The 25,383-nt window shown below is 42.3% G+C and overlaps 1 protein-coding gene and 1 pseudogene across 1 annotated transcript in view; one reads left to right on the top strand and one right to left on the bottom strand.

The window, feature by feature from the left end:
- Positions 1-25,383, bottom strand: part of BEND5 (BEN domain containing 5) — an 800,567-nt gene that overhangs the window by 281,413 nt on the left and 493,771 nt on the right. The window lies entirely within an intron of this gene.
- Positions 12,847-13,539, top strand: LOC103284038 (60S ribosomal protein L13-like; annotated as a pseudogene).

Genomic DNA, 25,383 nt, shown 5'->3' with positions numbered 1-25,383 from the left:
TGGTTTGACTGATAAACATATATTCTTCCCCCCATACCAAGGTTATGCCATCTGAAATTCATTCAACAATTGCAGCTGCAGAAACAGTCTCTTGGTTCCACAACTTCATGTCCCTAGATCTGGGAAGTAAACTGGAATCTGGTTTCACAGGTTTGAAATAGAGGTAAGATTTCGATTCCTCTTCCCTTCATGAGGGCAGCTGAGTCTCTGGTTTGTCATCCATGCCAATGCAGGCCTTTAGTCTATGATTGGATGGAACAACTCAGACTATCACCTGTTTCAGCCAACTGGCCTCCTCCTTTTCTTCTTGGCATCTGGCACAGCCAGACACCTGGCATGGATGCCCACATTATAAATCCACCCTCCCTAGGCAAACAGGCCCTGCTCCTAATTCCAATCTTATCTTCCCCTGAATAATTATAATAGGGCTCCTGTCACCAGCATATCTATTCTTATCTTTCTCCTCACTTTGTCACAGCTAATCTCTGGGTGAGTCACAGGGAGGGGGAGAGAGAGTGAGGGAGTGCTCAGATACAGGCAACACATTTTTACACTGGCGTCTAATCAGATTACCATCTTATCAGGGGCTGATGGGCACTAGTGGTGGGAGGGCAGAGACCGTGCCACATATTGCCAGAGAGTATTGAATAACAAAAACACACTGCTTGATTTCTGAATTAACCTTTTTGTCCTACACACTCTATTGTTTATTTTTCAGAGTTTATTTTATGTGTAGATTTTTTTTTTTTACTCTACCTTCTGGAGAAGGACACCTACACACTGTGGCAGCAGCTGCTTCTATTAATTTCAAGCCATTAAAAAATTAAAATTAAACCCAATTACTTTGGCTGGTTTAGAGCCCAGGAATAGCTGAGACTGATTATTCCCCCTGGTCATGAACAGCAACACTATTCCTACCTACATGTGGCTGCTGGCAGAGTGCTAATGCAACCAGAAACTCCCTGGGCAGGCTCCCAGCAGGCAGGAAAGCCGCTAAGTCACCTGTGTTCTCCAATCCAGATGCCTACGGAGAAAACACTGGACAAGAACTAGGTGTTGGCTTATGGCCCAAGCTGTTGTCCTTGGGCAGGACTCTTTCCCTTTTGGCACCTTGATGTAAAATGTGGTTACTACAATGTGCCTCTCTTACAGTTGTCATAACTCTTAGGTGAAAAAAACTATGTTTTCAAAACTACCAAAACAATCATGGAAGAAAACCAATGATAACCTCATTTTCTCTTCCTGACCATTCCCAGACCCAACATAACAGACACCTGCTTTACAAGGAGGTGTGCTCTCTGACAAAACTAAGCATGTCCATCCTGATACAAAAAGGCACTTAACTCCTTCAGGTCCCAAGTGGTGGTGGGGAAGTATTTAAAGATGTTGCCCCTGCTGGTAGCCTGTGGTACCAGCCAATCCTGCAGTAGCCAAGACAGCAACTTGCCAGATGCATGGGGCTTCCAGGTCACTAGTTGGTGGGATCAATAGGAAATGTGGAAAAGTATAGGGTAGGCGAATAGGAAATATGTTTGAGAAGTAGACTGGGTAGTCCTGCTTACAGAGAATAATCTGGTTGCTCTTGGCATATGTATCATACTAGAGGCCCAGTGCATGAAATTTGTGTGGGGGGGGGGTGTCCCTCAGCCCAGCCTGCACCCTCTTCAATCTGGGACATCCCTCTCACAATATAGGACTGCTGGCTCCCAACTGCTTGCCTGCATCTGCCTGATTGCCCCTAACTGCTTCTGCCTGCCAGCCTGATCACCCCCTAACCACTCCCCTGCCAGCCTGATCGATGCCTAACTGCTCCCCGGCCAGCCCGATTGTTCCTAACTACCCTCCCCTGCAGTCCTAGCACCCCCCAACTGCCTTCCCCTGCTGACCTGGTCTCCCCCAACTGCCCTCCTCTGCTGGCCTGGTCACCCCTAACTGCCCTCCCTGCTTGCCTGATTGCCCACAACTGTCCTCCCCTGCAGGCCTGGTCCCCCCGAACTGCCCTTCCCTGAAGCTCTTGGTCCCCCCCAACTGCCCTCCTCTGCCAGACTGGTCACCCCCAACTGCCCTCCTCTGTTGGCCTGGTCACCCCTAACTGCCCACAACTGCCCTTCCGTGGTGGCCATCTTGTATCCACATGGGGGCAGCCATCTGTGACCACATGGGGTGGCCATCTTGTGTCTTGGAATGATGGTCAATTTGCATATTACTCTTTATTAGATAGGATGATGTAAATCTAAAAATGTTTTTTGTTACACTTTACAAAAAAATATTGCAATAAACCAGCAATTAGCTCAAATTTTTAAAGTGCATGTTTTAGGAAACTTAAATACTAATTTTCTATTTCTCATGAAATTAAGTGATGAACACTGCATAAAAAGTTTCTCAGTACTCCCTTCTCAATACTGAAGGGAGTACTGATAACATGACCACATAAAAACCAGGAGACACAACTCTGCTAAATATTAGCATCTACTTGATTTAACAGTTATTTAAAGAAAACATATGTCCAAAGGCTACAGTTTACACATCTAAAAGAAGGAACATTGCCCAGCCAGCATGGCTCAGTGGTTGAGCTTTGACCTATGAACCAGGAGGTCATAGTTCCATTCGGGACAGGGCATATGCCTGGATTGCGGGTTAGATCCCCTTTAGGGGACTTACAGGAGGCAGCTGATCAATGATATTTCTATCTCTCTCTCCCTTTTCCTTCCTCTCTGAAATCAATTAAAATATATATATTTAAAAAGCAGGAGCATAGAAGAAAAATGATTGAAATATTTTAGAAGAACAGTGATAACCTAAGTTAAAGCCACACTTCAGAGTTGGATATGTATCACTTGTTATTTAGAACATTGACTATCCTGCTAATATAATTTAAATCATTTTTAATTCGAAGTTTTCTTGTATATAAAGTTAAGGTCTTTTTTCTATTAGCAGAACTAAAACCAGCAGTTTTATACCAGTGTCATCAGATGTTTCAAATAGAAAATAATTTAACTTAATTCCAATGTAATTTAATTACTGTCCTCCAATTCATGGACTCATAGTCAAGCTCTTGGAATTTCATACTGTTGAAGGTAAAATACTTCCTTATTGGTAATAATGCTGATAATTCAGTTTTAAAATTTTCAATATTAACATTAAAATTACTTATATTTTGTTAGGGCAATATGTATACAAATTTTGGTAAAAGCAATATACTTGTTAAACTAACAAACCTATATAATAGAAATTTATTTTAAATTTGTTTGAGATGTCCATATAAATTATAAGTGCATCCAAAGCAACTTTTATTTTCTATCTTCAAAATAGGAATTATAGTTCTCAAAATTTATACCAAGTAAGAGAACTATGTAATTTTTTATGCAGTTAACGCTAAACAACATGCAAAATATTTTTTTTAGGTTTCAGGAAGGCAAGCCATGCTTATTTTCTTTACTGTCTGCCATCAATGGGATTTTAGAGATTTTGAGCCTTATTATGCTGCTTTGTTAATCAACATTGATTTTGCTTTTGTGTGTGTTGTTGTTACTGAGATCCCTACATTTTGTTAATGAGACCTCTAAATAAGAACGCAATTTTGGTTGCATTTTGTTCAAAATCAATTGGAAATCTTTAATCAAATATTCAATAAGTGAAGCACCCATGTATTTCAGTCTTTAAAGCTTATATCAAATTGCAATTATTGAAAACAAAGATTACAAATAAGAAAACATGACATTTATCCCTACAAAAGCGAGGGAGGAATTGCACAAATTAAGTGATGAAAGCACAACTGGAGTACAGATTTAATTGTGAAATTCAATGACTATACCTTTGGATACCACAGTTTAGGAGGAGAATTTTTTGATGAAGCTCCTTTTTTAATTGGATATTTATATTCTGGACCTGAGTGAAATTAAATTTAGAAGGCCTATAATTTTGCAGCATCTGCATTTGATGAAATGCCTTCTTTGACAAAAGTTGTCCTATAAAAAAAAAAAAAAATGTATCCAGGAAAAGGTCTCTGAAGGGAGTAAACAAGATAGTAGCTATAAAATCATTTGGACTAAAATGTTTACATATTTGAATACTAAGAAGCTTAGAACTGATAATGTCCTATACTTAGGAGAATGTGCTCTAAGTTTACTAGGTACCTCAGTATCTAGAGAGTAGATTTTACTGAACAGCATTATCCTATATAATAAAGAGGTAATATGCAAATTGACTGGCACTCCAAGACACAAGATGGCTGCCCCCAAGTGGTCAAAGATGGCTGCCCCCAAGTGGACACACGATGGCCACCACAAGATGGCGGGCAGGAGAGGGCAGTTGTGGGCGATCAGGCCAGCAAGGGAGGGCAGTTGGGAGGGACCAGGCCTGCAAGGGAGGGCAGTTGGGGGCAATCAGGCCTTCAGGGGAGGGCTGTTGGGGGCGATCAGGCCTACAGGGGAGGGCAGTTCGGGGGGACTAGGCTGGCAGAGGAGGACAGTTGGGGGCGACCAGGCTGGCAAGGAAGGGCAGTTAGGGGTGACCGGGCCAGCAGAGGGAGGGCAGTTGGGGGTGAGCAGGCCAGCAGGGAGGGGGCAGTTGGGGCCGATAAGGCTGGCAAGTGGGGGGCAGTTGGGAGCAAGAAGGCCAGCAAAGGTGACAGTTGGGGACGAGCAGGCCTGCAGCCAGAGTGGTTAGGGGTAATCAGGCAGGCAGGCAGGTGAGCAGTTGGGAGCCATCGGTCCCAGATTGTGAGAAGGATGTTCCAACTGCCGGACATTCCCCAAGAGGTCCCAGATTGGAGAGGGTGCAGGCTGGGCTGAGGGTCATCCCCCATGCACGAATTTCATGCACTGGGCCACTAGTGATCTATAAAGAAGAATCAGTTGAATGTGTCAACAATTTCAAACAACCATAAAATGCAATTCTGAAGAAGACTTAAGGTTAGGTAATAAAAACTAAAAATAATAAAACCATATTAGAAAAATACATTCTTCACAAAAATACCAATGACATTGTATTAAATATACATGTAGCTAAGAAACTGAAACAAGTGAAAGTATGCCAAAAATAATTGCATTGGTTTTAGAAAATAAATATAGGTATTTTTTTCAAAAGTTTTGCTTTCATGTACATGAATATATATATTAATTTTATTTTTATAATAAATTTTTATTTTAAAATATTTGTTTTTTAAATCCAATATAATAGAATAACTGGTGGTTAACACATGAGTATTTCAAAAAATACACACTATTTTATTTTTAGTTTCCCTGTTCACTTTCAGTAGGGAGGATGAATTATTGTGGTCCTGTCTATACCTGATTGCTCCTCTTGAATGTCTCCAGTTCAGCCTGATTTAAATGGATCTCCTGACCACCCCCAAACCTGGCCTTCTGAAAATGCTCCCAACTCAGTAAATAGTCCATAATCCCCACTCATCCAACTGGACAAGCCAGGAACCTCAGAGTCAACCTAGATGACTTTCTCTCTTTCACCTTTCCTTCATTTTTTCATTCAATAAATATTGCCTGGGAGCTTCTTCCTATGCTGACACGCTTCTAGATGTGGGGGAAGCAGAAGTAAAAAAGTAATTCCATGGAAACTAAATTCTAGAGAGAAAGAGAGATAAACAAATCGATATATAATGTAGTGTAAGGTAATGATGAGTGTAATGAATACACATAAAGCAAGGTAAGGAGATAGAGAATAATGGGGGGTGGTGGTAATAAATGACATGAAGAAATAATCCATGTATATATATGTATCTGAGAAAACAGTGGTCCAGCTGGAATAGCAAGCACAGAAGTCCCAGGGCAGGAATAAGCTTCCTGTGTCTATAGGAACAACAAGGTCAGTGTGATTGAACAGGAGTAAGGTGGTGACTGATAGAAAATGAATTAGAAAGGGAGAGAGGCAACAAGATCCCACTGGGGTCTGGCCTTGGTAGGAGTTTTGTATGAGAAGCCACTATAGGGTAGAGATACTGAGAATGATGAAATGATTTGATTTGCATTTTGAAAGGAGCCCCTGAGTAGAGAAACAGCCTGTGGTGGGGAGGAGAAAAGTGAAAGCAAGGAGAATACTTGGGTATCTATTTCAGTAGTCCAGGCAAGAAAAAACAATGGGTTGGATTAGGACAGAAGCTATGGAAGTCCCAATCTTACTAAGGTCTTTAAATTATATTGAAATTCTATCTTTAAAAGTTATCTCCAATCTGTCTACTTGTCTCTATTTCCATATTCTTGCTTGTTTGCTGAAAAAGTCCCCAATTCTACCCAGCTTCCTTTTTTCTCATTCTTCTTCTCGCCAATCCCTTCTCCACATGGCCTTTTCAAAACAAAATTGGATCACGTCATTTCCTGAATTATAACGCTTCCATAATTTCCAATTATGCTAAAATAAAATCCAAAGTCCTTAACATGACTTTTTTTATTTTCTCAGATGAACCAAGTTCATAGTCTATCTCAAGACTTTTGAATAATTTTTCTTCTATTCTTTCTGTTCTCCACACTACTTCTCTTGCCTAGCTAACTTCTAGTCTTCATTTTTGTTTTAGTTCATATTATCTTTCCTATCATCACCTAAATTAGACTCTCCTGTTTGTCTCCCTTGGAGCAACTAGGTCTTTTCCCTCAAAGCACTACCTCAATTTACAATTATATGTGTATTTGTGCTTGCTTACTTATAGTTTACATTTCTATGTAGGTAGGAACAATATCTTCTTTCTGTTCACCAATGAATAACCTGACACATGGTAGACTCATAGTAGATGTTTGTGACATGCATTGAGGGAATGTATACCAGTAAGGAGATAATGATAGAGAGGTAAAAAGGCTGATTGTCAGTGGCCTGCTTGGAACAAGAAGTTCTAAAGCCACAGTTGGCTAGTGGTTTCCCTGCAGAGCTGGGGTAGGCAAGCTTACTATGTTGGAGGAGTTTCTAAGCTGATCTATGAGATAGATTTTGTAGGAGTTTCACACAGAGCTTATCTTAGAGAGAAGATAAAGGCATTAATCATCCAGACAAAGCCTTCTTTTCCTCTCCTCTCCCACATAATGTAGTGCCCTGGCTTGTTTCTGGATTCTTCCTGCTTTTCCTTACACCACCATCAGATCAGATTTTTTTAAGGCAAAAGAGCCATTGACAAACCCTACCATGTAATGCGTGGCATCTGAATATAACCAAACTAAACAAACAGGTAAACAGAATTCAGATGTCAAGACCTACTCTGAGAGGTCTTCCAGATTGTGAATGTAGAGCTGGACCTGGTTCACTAAGCAGCATGGCTCTCATCAGAATGGCCTCCAGTGCAGAGTGGCCACAGACTGGCCCCCTGCACTCATGGAGTGGGGCACTATAAGCTAGCATGGCCATGGTTGAGGTGGAGCACTCAGCAATAGACAAAAAAATGTAGGGAAATAGGACCATCTGGAGAATCTTCTGGTTTATCATCTCCTCCTCACATGCCCTCACCACCAAATCCTAGCACAGGGAGTACCTGTTCATTAAGTGAGATAAACGGAGACCCCAGTGGGATAAACTGAGAGGGATAGATGGTGAGAGCAGGTTCAACTGACCTCTAGTCCAAGGAAGCCAGGAAATGGCCTAAATTCCAGGTTGCCAGATATAGGGAGCTTAGCCAAAAAGAAAAGTGAAAAGTGATCTGGTCCAAAAACTAGGTTTCCAAGCTCAGAACAACAGGGGATGAGAGACAATGATGTTGGAGCTAAGACTGAGTCAGCAGCGAAGGAAGAAGGCCATCAAGGAGAAAAATAAGGCGGGCCAGAAGTCAAGGGTAGCAAGTCACTTTCAGCTCCACAAGACAGAAAGTCTCAAGGGAATGAAGATATGATCAGAGTCAGTGAGGTGGAAGAGAGTAGGATTGCTTGGCAGAGAAGATGTACATACCAGGTTCCAAGCCAGGTCACATGGAAATAACCCTTTCCTATTATGATAAAGGGACTTGGGAATGAAAAACTGCCATGAGTACATAGGGAGCAAAATGGGAATCTTGAGGGGTTATCTCCTAGGAGGTCCATCAGTGGATGAGGAAGCCAGGCCAGGAATCCTAGCTCCACATGAAAACTGATCATGACTTGATGATCTGAGGGTACACAGGGAGTGTCAGGCTGTGAAGTGTAATATCTGAGCTGAGGAGGCAAAGCACTGAATGAGAAACAGAGACTGAGATATGCCTCAGTTCTGGACAGGTGTGATACAGAGAAGGGAAGATTTCCCTTTGGTGCCAGAATTACTACAGTAGTACAACAGCTATAAGACCCCAGCCAGATGAATTTAGCAAAAAGCACTAGGTTATCAGGATCAGAACAAGGAGGTGGTGGGGACTAGAGTCAGAGATAAAGGTAAAGCAAAGATCCATCTTCCTGGATAGAAGACCGAGTCAGGTCAGGACTTAGTTGTGATTCTGAGAAAAAAAAATGCTGAGATTTGGAGGAAATGTCATCTTACCAGTGGCTCTTATCCACTACCTGCAGGATAGGACTGAGCTCCCTACATGGCTGGGACTAAGTCTACAGGTGAGCTGAGTTGTCAAATCACAGGAGCCTACTAACAAGTGTCTCCTATGTCCAGCCTGTTATGTCTAGAGTTACTTACCTTTGGTCTCACTCCCTCTTGGAAATCTTCCCTCCACCTACCCTAGTTAGGCCCTCTCTCTCCTCTCTGTGACCCTGGTACTATACTATGTTAACATGATACTTTATTAAAGCTTAACTATAGAGGCCCAGTGCATGGATTTGCTCACCGGTGGGGTCTCTTGGCCTGGTCTGAGGGGATCAGGCCAAAACCGGCTCTCCAACATCCCCTGAGCAGTCCCGGATTGAGAGAGGGTGCAGGCCAGGCCTAGGGACCCCACCGGTGCATGAGCTCGATCGGGGCCAGGGAGGAACTGTGGGAGGGCTCCAGGGCGTGTCTGGCCTGACTCGCCCAGTCCTGATGGCCAGACCCCAGCAGCAAGCTAACCTAATCCCCGCAGGTTGGAGCATCTGCCCCCTGGTGGTCAGTGTGCATCATAGCGACTGGTTAAACGGTCTAACGAATGGTCAGACACTTAGCATATTAAGCTTTTATTATATAGGATACCACTCCTCCTCTTTCCATTAGATTAAGGCCATGTTTCTATTTGCACATCATAAAGCTCTAGTTGCTACCAAGATCTGGTACACAGTAATAACTAAATAAATAATTTTAATTGAATGAATGAGTGAATGAGAGAGTGAATAAGTCAGGGAACAGCAAAAAAATGAGGTCGAAAGGAAGATAGGGGGGTACCTTGTAAGCCATATTGTGGAGTAAAGATGGGCCCTACTAGAAGTGAAGAGCTATTAATGGATTCAAGTACATTTCAAGTGACCCTCTATACTCAAAGGCCGTTGGCTCCTAAGGGGCATTGGTTATGCACATCAGGTTATCTCCTTACACAGTATCCAGTGAAAATGCTGATTCACAGGAGTCAGCTCTGACATTTTGGTCTTCATCACATGAAAGACAGTGTCTAAGTGGATTTCTCAGTCCTATCATCTGCCTGTGAAGGCACAGAATAATTACTGCAGGAGTATGACAGCTGTAAGACCTGAGTTCCCTACAAGGCTGGGAGCCACTCATCTTCACAGTTTAAAAAAAAATTATATGAAAGAGCTTTCATACTTTAGTGCAATTATTAATCTTAGAAACTGTGAATTAATGTATTTCACAACCTCCCACTTTTCAGGGTTATTATGTTAATTGAAATAAGATGGACTCAGTAAAGAGCTTTTGGTCATTGAAAAGAATAAAGGAACTTTGTAAGTCATCCACAAACTTCCTGAAATTTGGAATCAAAAGTATAGGAGGCGGAAAACTTTTTTAAAAAATCAGATAATTGAAGGTAAAAGAGGAAAATCTCCCAAGAGATTTTCTTTGTAGTCTATCTGGGAGGTCTATACACTCCACACTGACACTGCCATACACTTTTATAGAGATGGGACTTCAGGGATCATCTAGTCCAGTATCTATCAATTATTTTTTTAGTTTTTTCAAAAGCAAGCAAGCAGAGAAACACAATATAAACTAACTAAACAGATAAACAGAATTCAGATGCCAAGAAACAGGTAAAGAAGAGTTGGGTTTGATCTGGTTCAACCTTTTCATTTTACAGCTGAGGCCAGGAGAAGGAAATGACTGGACCAAAACTATGATGATGGTTAGAGAGAGAGCTGAGAACTGCTCTTCCAATTATATTTGTTTTGTTCATTCATCAAACAATTATGTATCAAGCATGGTTCTTAATGCTAAGGAAAATTACTAATACAACAAAATTTATGTTTTTATGGAAAAGAACATATTGGCAAACACATATACATGTCAGGCAGTAATAAATGCAACAAAGAAAAAAAGGCAGCCTATGGGAATAGAAAGAAAAGGAGGGGGTGATAAGTCTGTTATAAAAGGTTATCAAGGAAGACCTTTCTGATGAGGTAATATCTAAATGAAATGAAGGGATGAACCCATTGGATTTCTTGGGGAAAAGTGTTTCAGGCAAAGGGAATAGCAAGCATCAATAATGTTTCCCTGTAGCTCATGCTCCTTAGGGCAGAGCACCTACTAAGTACCAGGAATTGCATTAGTCCCTTTACATCAGGGAAGGAGAATGGCCCGAGAAATCATTTGATCTGGCACTGCCAAGGAATTAGGGGTAAAGTTAATTGTTTGGCCAGATATAGCAGGCTAATTTTTAAGTTGATAATTTTGTATGGCCCGCAAATGACGTTAGAAATATCTAAATGGCCCTGGCAAAAAAAAAAAAAAAAGGTTCCCCACCCTGCTTTACATGCATAAAGGCTTAAAGTATTAATGAGAATGCAGATTTTAGAGGCAAACAGATCTGGCTTTATCTCCTAGTTTTGCCAGGCAATTGCCTTATCCTCTTATCTTCAGTTTTCTGATTTTTAAAAAATGGGAATGATATTATTTTCCTTGCAGATTTCTTCAAAGAATCTAATAAGAAAATACATGTAAAAACTCCTGACACACACTGGTGCTCTACAATATCAGTATTGTCTACTTCACTTTATTTGAATGAAGGGTTCTTATAGAGGCATCAGTAAATTTGGACTGCTCAGCATCTGGTTCCTCTTCCTAAGTGCAAACTGTTTTCCATCTAAATGACTCCTTCCTCACTGGAGATAGTTGAATGGTGTTAAAGGGAAAGGCCTTGCTGTCCCATGCCAAGGCACATAACCCTATCTGGACCAATCAGATATGACCTCCTTGAATAGAGAGGAAATAATGAAAGACTTTATGTTCCTTCAAGTTCTGACCAGACTGTTCTACTCAAAGGCCACTTTGGTGGCCTCCTCTCCCTGGTGCCAAAGCTCTTCACTTCTAGTTCACCCTCAAGTCCTGGTCTCTCCCACCTCCCATTAATTCTGTAAGACCCCAGTATCCATCAAATGCATTTCCTTTTCACTAAGCTAAACAGAATGGATTTCTATTCTTAGTAACTGAAGAAACAGTATCTTACATACGTATACATAATCAATTTACCTGAAGACAATGAAACAACACCGACATAAGCCACATTTGGCTTCTAGATAATTGCAATTATGTTGTTGAACAATAATGTTGATTAAAAATTTTTTAAATGCATATATGGTCTTTACCAACTCATTTACCTCTCTGAAAAGCAATTTCTCCAACTGAAAAATAAGAAGATTAAATTAAAAACAAAACAATATTAAACTAGCTGCTCCTCAAAGGATCTTTACAAAATTGACATTCTAGAAATCCAAAGTTTGAGGTTATGAATCTAAGAATTTCATTATAATGTTATCAGTTTTATAAGATATCTTTAAAGCTTTCACCAAAGGCCAAATAAGAAAATTTTTTCAAATCATATGATAGCCTCAAATCATATACCTGCTATTTGCACCTCTTTGTAGGAGCAGCTCAGACTGCTTCTTGTGTTGAATAAGAAATAGGAGTGTGTCAGGGGAGATGAAGTGGGTTCACTGAAAGATTCCATATAAGAACACACAGCTAGTCAGGGTTTCAACTCCAGAGGGTACCTTAGTAACACTAAAACAGAAAACTACCCTACTAAGTAATGTGGAACTATAGGAGACAGAGGGAGTGATCAGGAAAAGATTCCTGAAGAGAGTGGCTTTAGACTGAATTCTGACAGTGGATTAAATGTGGTTCCTTGGAGGAAAGATTTCTCAGACAGAGAACATGTTTTTGACAAAGAATGGAGATGAGAGTACACAATATGTATTCAAGGAAACTGGGCCATGGAGCTGAAGCATAGGTTTTATGTGGGAAACATTGGTGAGGAATCTGAAGAGGAGATTGAACCCAGTTATAGGGAACAAGGTGAGCTTTGAATGTTGGACTAAGAACTATCATCAATCAAATGTATCACACATATGCTCTACTTTCTCCAAGTAACTTTTCCTGTATTGCGTCTGCATCCTCTGCCTTGACTACCATGGCACAAAGGAGGGAGAAGGTCCAGGTAATGTTATTGGAGCCCACATACTGGACTTTAGGGAAGTGTTAACTAAAGTAGAAGAAACAGATATATTTCTTTTCCAGGCAGGACTATTGAACAGCAGCCAGATTCCTATGAAAAGTTGTCACAACAAACCTAACCCTTTCTAGGGCAGGTCTGGTGGGGCATATGAGCCAGGTCTGAGTTGGGGGAGGCTGTGGGAAAGGGTTAAGTGTAAAGAGAGGAGAGATGTGACAGTTGAGTGGATAGGGAGGCAGGCATTTCTTCCTAGCTGGTTTTCTAACTGAAGCATAAGACTGAGAACATATTCTGCAATTCTGAAAGCTGACAAGTTATTGCAATAGGAAAAAAAGAAGAGCTTCTTTCCGCCGGCCGTTCTCTTTCGGAGAAGGCCCGTAGGCAGCAGCCATGGCGCCCAGCCGAAATGGCATGATCCTAAAGCCCCACTTCCACAAGGACTGGCAGAGGCGCATTGCCACGTGGTTTAACCAGCTGATGCGGAAGATCCGCAGACAAAAGGCCCAGCAAGCCAAAGCCCCTCGCCCTGGTCGGGACCCATCAGACCCATAGTGAGATGCCCCACCCATGAGGTACCACACCAAAGTGCCAGCCAGCAGGGGCTTCAGCTTGGAAGAGTTACGGGTGGCTGGCATCCACAAAAAGGTGGCCCGGACCATTGGGATCTCGGTGGATCCGAGGCGGCGGAACAAGTCCACCGAGTCCCTGCAGGCCAACGTGCAGCGGCTGAAGGAGTACTGCTCCAAGCTCATACTCTTCCCCAGGAAGCCTTCAGCCCCCAAGAAGGTAGACAGTCCTGCTGAAGAACTCAAATTGGCCACACAGCTGGCCGGACCAGTCATGCCCATACGGAATGTCTACAAGAAGGAGAAAGCCAGGGTCATCACAGAGGAGGAGAAGAACTTCAAGGCTTTTGCCAGTCTTCAAATGGCCCGTGCCAATGCCCGGCTCTTTGGCATCCGGGCAAAAAGAGCCAAAGAAGCTGCAGAACAGGATGTTGAAAAGAAAAAATAAAGTGCTGTTGGCTACTTGTGATAAAAAAAAAAAAGGAAAAGAAAAGAAAAAAAGAAGAAGAGAAAAAGAAAAAAGAAATCCCTTAATGTGAAGATAAAGGTGATGGGATCAAGAGGCAAAAGGAAAGAGAGAGACTTCAATGGAAGATTTATTAAAGAGCATGGCTTGCATCAGTCCCAGGGGCAGAAATGACTTGGAAAATAAATTCAGCAATGGTTCCTGTTCTTTTGGGCTGAGACCTTACAGAATGTGATATTTCTCAAAAATGAGTCCCAGTCCACCCCAAGGCTTCCAGCTTGCTGAAGATGGATTTCCAACATTATGAATGTGTATTTGGGGGAGTAATAATGGAAGGAGTGGCAACTTTGCTTTTCTGGATCAGTTTTTTTGTTTTTGTTTTGTTTTGTTTTAGAAATTGCATCTCTATTTACTTGAAAACTAGTCGGAATGTAGCTGTACCAGTGTCCATGTCACTGGGAGCAGCAAAGACTCAGCTGATCAAAGGAGCTTTTGAATGGCCAGCAGCCCACAGGCATAGCCTGCCGAAAAGAGAACTTCAGCCCCATCTATGAAGTTACTGCCAATTTAAGAAATTTGGTCAATTCCCAATTTTCTTAGAAGAAGACTCAGTAAAAACAGCTGTGTCTGGATAATGCAAACTCAAGCACACATTCAGCACCTCTTTGTGTGAGCATTTTTGCACATACAAGAAATTTACAGATGAATACGATATAACCCTGTCCTCCTACCCCAAGAAATTCAGTCTTGCAAGAAATACAGATGACCTGACCACAATACGGAGTGTTCTGGGAGGGAACCAAGATGGTGACATAGGTAAACGCCTGTACTCCCACAACCACATCAAAATTATAACTAAAATACAGAACAACCATCATCCAGGATCGCCAGAAAGCTGGCTGAATGGAAGTCCTACAACTAGAGAAGTAAAGAAGAAAGCGCACTGAGACTGGTAGAAAGTGTGGAGACGCAGAACTGGCTGGTCCAGCACACACATGTGCTGCTTTTTTAATCAGGAGGGAGACCATCTCTGTGGAGGCTGCACGGAGGAGCAAGGGATCCCAGCCCCACACCAGACCACCAGCTCAGGGTCCCAGAGTTGTAAAAACCAGTGCAGATTGGAGCTCAGAGACACAGAGGAGGCTGGAAACCCAGCTGTTCCTCTTAAAAAGTCGGTACCAAGAACTGAACTTACAAGGTCCTTTTTCCTCTGAGCTCCAGCACCAGGGAAAGGCTCTGGGGGGCACATTTGTCTGGCATAGAGACAGGAACTTGAGGGTGCTTTTTCCCAGGCAGAGGTACTCACAGGGGTCATTGTTCCTGTGCTAGGACCTCCCTGGTTACAGGGCTGACCTTCAGCCATTTATTTTTGCTCTGCCCTGGTGATCCCCTAAGACCCTGCCTCATCCAATTTACAACCCCACTCAAGCTGCCTACAGCGGCTTTTGCATATGAATGGCCTCTCCTTGAAAATCTCAAAGAAGCTGCAGCTGGGTCAAGGAGCCCCAAACCTATCAATAAAAGACCCAAGACCCAGCACTAGTAACAACCTGCCTTGCTTCATAGCTGGGCCTCATCTGGGAACTTCCAAACACAATACAAAGAGGAGGAATCTGCAGATCTCTCTGTAGCTCCTGCTGGATGGCCCCAGGCAGTGGCTGACTTTGCACCTTCCTGGAGACCCAAGAGCCAGTGTACCCAGTGGTCAGTGTCAGACCATACCAGATTACAATGCTACACATCCATAAGCAACACACTCAAGGGGCAGACTCAGTGAGCACCAAAGCCCCACTGAAGCAAGTGCTGCTCCATAGGGGTGTCTCCTGCATAGAAGCTCTCTCACTGTAGTCACAGCTGGTCCTCACAGCCAATTGTCCTGGAGATCAATTCCTCCCAGTGATACCAACAGCAATCAAGTCTCAACTACAACAAGACTGTGCTCACAGTCCACAAAGGGGTGCACCTAGAGTGCCCAGCTCAGGTGACTGGGGAGGCTGAGCCACTGGACCCTATAGGACACCTACTACACAAGGCCACTCTACCAACTCAAGGAGACATAGCAGCTCTACTCAATACATAGAAACAAACACAGAGAAGCAGCCAAAATGCAGAGACAAGGAAACATGTCACAAATAAAAGAAATGGAAAAAGCAAACTACTAGATATAGAGTTCAAAACCACAGTTATAAGGTTACTCAAGAATCTTCTAGAAACCTACAAAGGGACTTAGTGAGACTTTCAAGGATCTTAGTGAGAATGCCAAACACGTGGAAAAGGAGTAGTCAGAAATTAGGCATACACTAACTGAAATAAAGAATAATATACAGGGATTCAATAGTAGAGTAGAGGATCCTGAGAATCAAATCAACAATTTGAAATATGAGGAAGCCTGCCTTCCTGATCACCCCTAACCACTTTACATTCCTGCCTGATCACCCCTAACCACACTGCCTGACTGATGCCCCTAACTGCTCACCTACCTGCTTGATCAGAAAAGGAAAAAAAAAATCCAAAAATATGAAGATAGTGTAAGAAGCCTCTGGGATAACTTCAAGTGTACCAACATTCTCATTATGGGAGTGCCAGAAGAAGAGTGAGCAAGATATTGAAAACCTATTTGAAGGAATAATGACAGAAAACTTCCCCTACCTGGTGAAAGAAATAGACTTACAAGTCTAGGAAGCACAGAGAGTCCCAAACAAGAGGAACCCAAAGAGAACCACACCAGGACACATCATAATTAAAATGCCAAGGTCTAAAGACAAAGAGAGAATCTTAAAAGCAGCAAGAGAAAAGCCGTTAGTTACCTACAAGGGAATGCCCATATGACTGTCAGCTGATTTCTCAACAGAAACTATGCATTCCAGAAGGGAGTGACAAGAAATATTCAAAGTGATGAATAGTAAGGACCTACAACCAAGATTACTCTACCCACAAAAGCTATCATTTAGAATTAGAGGTCAGATAAAGAGCTTCACAGACAAGAAAATGCTAAAGGAGTTAATTACCACCAAACCAGTATTATTTGAAATTAGAGGCCCGGTGCACAAAATTCATGCATGGGTAGGGTCCTAGACCAGGGCCAATCTGCGTGGTGATGAGTGGGATGATCGGAGGGCCCCCGCTGGCACCCACCTTGGCTGGCCTGCCACCAATGGTCATCTCCCTCTGCAGGGCAACCAGCAGGGCAATCGAGGGGTGCCCCCGCTGGCACCCACCTTAGCTGGCCTGGGGTCTGCGGGCTGGAGGAAGCTCCTGCATGGAATGTCTGCCCCCTGGTGATCAGTGTGCGTCATAGCAACTGGTCATTCCACTGTTTGGTCAATTTGCATATTAGGCCTTTTATTATATAGGACTAGAGGCCCAGTGCATGAAATCCATGCAAAGAGGTGGGGGGGGGGGGTCCCTCATCCCGGCCTGCACCCCTCTCACAATACAGGAACCCTTGGTGGATGTCCAACTGCCAGTTTAAACATCCCTCTTGCAATATGGGACCACTGGCTCCTAACCGCTCGCCTGACTGCCTGATCACCCCTAACCACTCTGACTGCCTACCTCATTCCCAACCACTCGCCTGCCTTCCTGATTGCCCCTAACCACTCTACCTTCCTGCCTGATCACCCCTGACCACTCTGCCTGCCTGCCTAATGCCCCGAACTGCTCACCTGCCTGCCTGATCATCCCTAACCACTCTGCCTGTTTGATGCCCCGAACTACTCGCCTGCCTGCCTGATCACCCCTAACTACTCGCCCGCCTGCCTGATTGCCCCTAACTGCTCGCCTGCCTGCCTGATCACCCCTAACTACTCGCCCGCCTGCCTGATTGCCCCTAACTGCTCGCCTGCCTGCCTGATCACCCTTAACTGCTCACCTGCCTACCTGATCACCCCTAACTGCCTCTGCCTCAGCCCCTGCCACTGCGGCTTCGTCTGGAAGGACATCTGAAATGACATCTGGAAGGTCATTTGGCTGTCCAGCCTAATTAGCATATTATGCTTTTATTATTATAGATGTTGAAGGGTATTCTTTAAGAAGAGGAAGAAGAAAAAGAAAAAGATAAACGATATGAACAACAAAATGGCAACAAATACATTCCTGTCAATAATTGAATATAAAAATCAAAATAATGAATAAGAAGTCTAATGAACAGAATAAACTGGTGAATAAAATAGAATCAGAGACATGAAAATGGAACAGGCTGATGATTCTCAGAGAGAAGGGGGTTAGGGGGATGGGGAGAGATTAAATGAAGATCTTATATGCATGCATATATGCATTACTTATGGACATAAATAATAGGATGGTGAAGGCCTGGGGCAGGGTGGAAACTGGGTGGAGGGAGTCAATAGGGGGAAAAAAGAGATACATCTGTAATATCACAACAATAAAGATTAAAAAAAATAAGTGTTCTGAGTGCTGTCTTAGAGGTGTGTCCACATGTAATGGGATCACAGAGAAATCATGCATGAAGTGACATGGCAAATCATCTAGACCCATGTGAGCTGGGCCTGGATAGATGCATGGTTAAGAGCTCAACAAGGGATTAAGGGATGATGAAAAAATTTCTCAGCCAAGAAAAGCATGGGAGAATGGAGCTGAATTTTTAAAATAATTTTTAAGGAAGAGTTTTTTATTGTTTGTTTTTCCATTTAATAATTTTCTTTAAATTTCTTTTTCAATTACACTTGACATACACTATTATATTAGTTTCACTTGTACAACATAGTGAGTAGATATTTATATGCCTTGCTCAGTAATAACCCCAATGAGTTTAGTACCTATTTGACACCAAACATGGTTATTAGAATACTAGAGGCCTGGTGGATGAAATTTGTGCACGGGAGTGTGTGTCTCTCAGCCCAGCCTGCACCCTCTCCAATCTGGGACCTGTCAAGGGATGTCTGACTGCCCTTTTAGGCCCAATCCCAGTAGGATCGGGCCTAAATGGGCAGTTGGACATTCCTCTCACAATCTAGAACTGCTGGCTCCCAACTGCTCGCATGCCTGCCTTCCTGATTGCCCTTAACCGCTTCTGCCTGCCAGCCTGATCACCCCCTAACCACTCACCTGCCAGCCTGATTGATGCCTAACTGCTCCCCTGCCAGCCTGTTTGCCCCCAACTTCCCTCCTCTGCCAGCCTGGTCACCCCTAACTGCCCTCCCCTGCAGGTCTGGTCCCCCTCAACTGCTCTCCCCTGCAGGCCTGGGTACCCCCCAACTGCCCTTCCCTGCAGGCCCGGTTGCCCCCAACTTCCTCCTCTGCCGGCCTGGTCACCCCTAACTGCCCTCCCCTGCAGGCTTGATCACCCCCAGCTGCCCTCCCTTGCAGGCCTCCCCCCCCCCCCAACTTACCTTCCCTGCTGGCCATCTTGTGGTGGCCATCTTGTATCCACATGGGGTCAGTCATCTTTGACCACATGGGAGCAGCCATTTTCTGTGTTGGAGTGATGGTCAATTTGCCTATTATTTTCTTATTAGATAGGATGATTAGATAGGCTACAGGCCTGGTGCACGGGTGGGGGCCGGCTGGTTTGCCCTGAAGGGTGTCCCGGATCAGGGTGGGGGTTCCCTTGTGGCATGGGGCAGCCTGGGCGAGGGGCCTGTGGTGGTTTGCAGGCTGGCCACGCCTCCCGGCGACCCAAGGGAAGGCCCTGGTATCTGGGATTTATTTATCTTCTATAATTGAAACTTTTTAGCCTTGAGTGGAGACCAAGGCAGGCCAGGGCTGCGGAAACTTGGCTTTCTCCATCACCGGGGGCAACTCAAGTGTCCTGCTCTCTCCAGCTCCGTTTTTTGTTGGGATTTATTTATCTTCTATAATTCAAACTTTGTAGCCTTAAGTGGAGGCCAAGGCAGGCCAGGGTAGGCGGAAAGCTTGGCTTCCTCCATTGACGGGGAAACCCAAGCCTCCTGCTCTCTCCGTGGCTGCAGCCATCTTGGTTGGGTTAATTTGCATACTCGCTCCTGATTGGCTGGTGAGTGTGTCTTGTGGGTGTAGCGGATGTATGGTCAATTTGCATATTACCCTTTTATTAGATAGGATTATTGCCTAGAGACCCAGTGCACAAAATTCGTGCACTGAGGGGGGTGTCCCTCAGCCCAGCCTGCACCCTGTCCTAGTCTAGGCCCCCTCTGGGAATGTCTGCCTGCTGGCTTAGGCCCAATCCCCCCTGATCCCCACTGCCACTGTGCTCACCAGCCATGAGCTCAGTTTCTGGCTGAGCTGCACTCTCCCTGTGGGAGCACTGCTCAGCCAGAAGCCAGGCTTGCTGCTCCGTAGCACTGCCGTGGAGGCGGGAGAAGCTCCCGCCACCGCTGCTGCACTTGCCAGCCATGAGCCCGACTTCTGGCTGAGCAGCGCTCCCCCTATGGGACTGCACTGACCACCAGGGGGCAGCTCCTGCATTGAGCATCTGCCCCCTCGTGGTCAGTGCACATTATAGCAACCAGTCTTTCTGCTAGTTGTTCTGCCGTTCGGTCAATTTTCATATTAGGGTTTTATTATGTAGGATTATGTTTCCTATGCTGAATTTTACATCCCTGTGACTGTTTTTATTACTGGTAATTTGTACTTCTGAGTCCCTTCCCCTCAACTCCCCTTCCATCTGGCTACCAGCAATTTGTTCTGTATATCTATGAGCTTGTTTGTGTCTTGTTCATTTATTTTGTTTTTTAGATTTCACATATAAGTGAAATCATATGGCATTTGTCCTTTTCTGTCCTTCACTGAGCATAATACCCTCTAGGTTCATCCAGGTTATCACAAATGGCAAGATTTCATTCCATTGTATATGTGTACCACTATTTTAGCCAATCATCCAGGCTGTTTTCATATCTTGGATATTGTAAATAATGCTACAATGAACATAGGGTAACATATGTCTTTTGGAATTTCTCTCTCTCTCTCTTTTTTTTTTTCAGATAAATGCCCACAAGCAGAATTGCTGGGTCACATAGTAGTTCATTTTAAATTTTTTTGAGGAACCTCCATATTGTTTTCCATAGTGGTTTACATTCCCACCAACAGTGTACAAGGGGCCCCTTTTCTCCACATTCTCATTAATACTTGAATATTGTATTAATATTGAATATCTTCTCCCATTCAGTAGGTTGCATTTTTGTTTTGTTGATGGTTTGCTTTGTGATGCAAAATATTTTTAGTTTTATGTAATTAATATCAGATCTTTTCACACATATGCTTTATTTGTTTGTTTATTTATTTGTTTATTTTTAAATATATTTTAAAATAATGATTTCAGAGAAGAAGGGAGAGGGAAAGAGAGATAGAAACATCAATGATGAGAGAGAATCACTGATGGGCTGCCTCCCACACACCCTCAACTAGAGATTGAACCCGCAACCCGAGCATGTGCCCTTGACTGGAATAGAACCCGGGACCTTCCAGTCTGCAGGCTGACACTCTATCCTCTGAGCCAAACCCCTTAGGGCCAAACACATGCTTTAAAACGTCTACTTTTTCATTGTACATGAATAAAAAGGTAAAACTTATCACTATGATGTGACCTCCACTGACTTTATCTGGCACTACTTTCTCTCTTTCCTCCTCTGCCCTAAACCCATAGACCTTCTTTCTGTTCCTCAAATGCATCAAGTTGGTTCCTCTCCCAAAGCCTTTTCATTTGCTGTTCCATCTCTCTTGAATGCTCTTCCCTCAACTCCGTCTTATCTTTCAGATCTTACCCCAGATGCTACCTCTGCAAGAAGTCTTTCCAGACCACTTAATTTAGATTAGACCCCCTAACTGCAGTTACTCTTCTCTCTCTCTCTGTCTCTCATTCCCCTGTTTTATTTTCTTCATAGCACTTGCCACAATCTGAAATTTGGTTTCCCTCCAATAGTGTATAAATTCCTTGATGGCAGGCATTCTGTGTCTATAGGTACCTTCTCATTGTCTAGAAGTTCCTGGCACAATAACTGAATTGAATAGATGAATACAACAGTGATAAGAATCTTGCATTGGGAATGCTGATCACCCAATAAAGGCAGGTAAAAGATATAAAGATAGATAAGATGGATAGCAGTGGTCATTATAAGAATAATATTCACTAGTTAGTGGGCATTTTCTGTATGTTAGGCCCTTATTTAGCCCCCTTCTTTATGTAACCTTCATGGTAATCTTGGGATATATATAAGAACTATTAGCCAACTTCTAAAGATGAAGTATTTTTAGACATAGAGAGTTCAGTAATATGTCAATGTTACATTGCTCCTGAATAAAGAAACTAGAATTTGAACCTACTCTGTCTCGCTCTAAAAAACAAAAGGGGTGATTGAACTACAATTTTCCTCCAAACACCTCAGAACCCTGCCATCTCAAATATCTTCTATGAATATATGATTATAAATGAGTGTATCATTGTAGGAGAAGGGATGCCCTTCAGGGAAAATTGGGGGGACAAGGCAAACCTAACAGTAAATCACAAATCTTCCCCTCAGATAGACATAGATTCTCCCTATACTTAAACTCTATGTACACTCACCTTGGATAAAACACTGGGCCAATATATCTACTTTTACATTAAAAATCTAGAAATATTGGGGAAAATCTATTTGCTTTACATAAAACACTTGAATAGAAAATGACTGATCCAGTTAATTTCCTGGACCTTTGATCTCATGATAGCCAAAATGACATAGTGTGTGTATGTATGTGTTTGTAGTTTTAGGTCCAAAATAAATTTGAAGTGACTTATAGAAATATATATAAATAGAAATAATAAATAAGAGGAAATGAAGACAAGAAATCCTGGGCATGAAAATGAAAGTTTGAAGTAAGGTTGTACAAACAAACCCATACCATAAAGACCTGTGCACTCATTAGAAGCAGACTTTAAATTTGAGCTTCCTAGTAGCCAAAGCAAAGAAGGAACTAGGACCAGTCACATAGTTCATAAAATTAAAAAATAATTCAGTTGGTTGAGGCAAAAATAAGCCAGTTGCTCACAATGCTTCTTGGTCATGAAACTTTATAAATATTTCTCATGCTTTCATAAGTATTTTCTAACCACCTTTAGAGTAAATTCATTAAGAAAGTTCATAAAACTATTTTTATCAAGTCCTTTAATGCAGGCCAAGGGCAATATATCAAAGGACATTTCTACAAAAGCAACTATGATAATGGAGTCCAGTTATGCAGCTCTCAGAATATCTAGCATGATCCAAGGAGAGGGAAACTGTGTATCACCAAGCAGGCTTCCATTCATGTTGTTTCTTGCAACTACTAGTAGACATTTAGAATAAAACAGTAAAAATTTGAGGCTCCACTTTGTGTCAAATTCCTGGAATACAGAGATTCCACTCTGATAATTAAATGCATAATATTTTATTGCTACAGTTAACTAAGCGTAGGATAATCTGATGTGCTATTTTGAAAATTAAGACAAAATAATGTGCTAGAGTAGATGGCAGGGAAAGAAAATGTGAATAGGGACACCATTAACCATGGAAAAATAGACAAGATCTAACCTAATGCACTGATAAGTGGCATAAATTTTAGACTTTTTAGCTTTCAATTTTAAACAAGACAACATATTTAAATATTTTCTCTTTTTCTTAGAATCAAATTTTCATTGGAATTGTTGGCTATTGTGTTGAGCTGCACAAGAGCTGCCTTATACTTCAAAGAGACAAAATCTTGGGAGCAAAATCATTGGGAGTACATTTGACCTGAGCTCTAAAATGCCACTTTAAGAAAAGGGAGTCTGGGAAAGTTCCCTGTTCAGTGATTGTGTTTAAATAAATAAAAAGGTAGCTGTGATGAAGAGAATGCGCATATGGGATAAAACCATGCAAGTAAATTGTCTGCAGAGTGTTGCAGTGATTCCCATGGCGTGTCCTTCCTAGAGAATGATGGGGCGTTTGTCAACACACATAGAGCAAATGATAGGAAAAGACTCCCATATATAATTCATCTCTCTATCAAGTTAAGTACACAAATACCTCAATGGTGGGTTGGCACAGACTAAATATTTAAAAGCTTCCCACAGTGCTCCAGGTTCTCATTGTTGCCATTCCAGACAATGCCAGGAAAGAAGCATTTCCCTCATAAGATTCACTGAAAAGCACCCTCCTCCCTGATCAACAAGCACCATCATTCCATGCTGGCTGCCGGTGCTCCCCTTGGCCAGAAGCAATTAGAGGGAGACTTCAAGCTAGAGGGAACACACCCAATTACATCCATAAGTGTGCCTTATTTTTAAATTAGTTAGGTGTAGGATTCCACTGTCCCCATTCCCTGAAGAGATATTTTTTTAACCATAACATCTATATCAATTCAATGAACTTGTGTGTGTGTGTGTGTGTGTGTGTGTGTGTGTGTGTGTGTGTGTTAGATATAAAATACTTGAGAACAGAGAATTTTCCTTATTGTCTTGGTACATCCAGCACCTTTAACACAGGGGATTCTTATAAATTGACAAAGAATAAATAAATACAAAAAGATTTCCCCTTAATAATAATATTTAATATTTGAGTACTTACCACCATCACCTCACTAATTTCTGTGTTCTATCTTACTGAACATGTCTGATATAAATCATCAAGGACACATCAAGAGTATACCACACAATATATTCTGTGTGAGATTTTTACATTTACTTTCTCATTTGAAATCCAATGCTATTTACAAAGCTGCACTTCAAAGCTTAGATACTATATAAACCCAGATGCATCTTCAGACTAAAACTTGTGTTGAGTCCTCCAAGTATATTTGCAAAACAAGGGTGGAAATTAGCCAGGCACATGGCTTTTTATCAACTCATTAGTTTCCAAATCACTTTTTTGACCAAGCATTGCTTCTCAAAAGTCAATTTATTTCTTTTTAAGACTTTCTTTAAGAAGAAAACATTAAATACAATGAAGACATATTCTATGTTAATAAACAGCAACTAAGGATAGTATCAGTTGTAAAAATAGTGTCTGCTCTCTGTGTCAAATGAGATATTGTAAAGAGCTGAAAAGAAATCATTTTGTTTCCAAATTCATTCATTCTCAAAGATGCCCAAGTGGAGGAACGAAGAGGAGAGGAGGAAAGAGGAGATAAGTAAGGGCAGGGGGAAGCAATGAGTTCCTAACATTAATAAGTATGATCATTTTAATATTAGCAATGAACATTTATTAAGGGCTTACTATGTAACAGGCACTGTTATATCCCATTCATTATTAACATGCCCCATTTCAAGAATAAAAAACAGGTTTGAAGAGTTTAAGTAATTTCTTGAAGGCCACACAGCCTACTGGTGACCTTTAGAATTAGAATCCCGACATGTGTAACCCCAAGCCTGGGAAGTAACCTATGCTACACTACCTCCTGACCAATACTCTGCGTCATGTGCTAAGGATACGGCTAAATACACATGGTAGTGGTCCTGTCTCACCAGGTCCTCACAGAATACAGGGGAGAGAAACAAAGGGCCAGTGAGCTCGCTAAAGGCCAGAATGCATTCTATCCCTGTTCCACCTTCTGATCCAATCTTGGGGCTTTCAAACCCAGTTAGATACTGCTAGCTCTCACATAAATATCTTATGTCCTGCCTTTCCCGTGAGCTTCAAACATATATTTAATTGCCCACAGGACATCTTTACTTGTATGTCTAGTGGCATCTCAAACATAGCATGTCTGAGAATTCTTGATTTTCTATCTTCAATTGCACTAACCAGCCACTGAGAACAGAGATCTTTCCTTATTTGTCTTGGTATACCCGGCACCTCTCACATAAGGGATGCTCACAAATTGACAGCAAATAAATAAACACAAAAAGATTTCCCCTTAATAACAATATTTAATATTTGAGTACTTACCATCACTAACACCTCACTAATCGCGGTGTGAAG

This window comes from Eptesicus fuscus, chromosome 9, assembly GCF_027574615.1.
Source record: "Eptesicus fuscus isolate TK198812 chromosome 9, DD_ASM_mEF_20220401, whole genome shotgun sequence".
Classification (NCBI taxonomy): Eukaryota; Metazoa; Chordata; class Mammalia; order Chiroptera; family Vespertilionidae; genus Eptesicus; species Eptesicus fuscus.
This window is presented reverse-complemented; position numbering and strand designations above follow the sequence as displayed.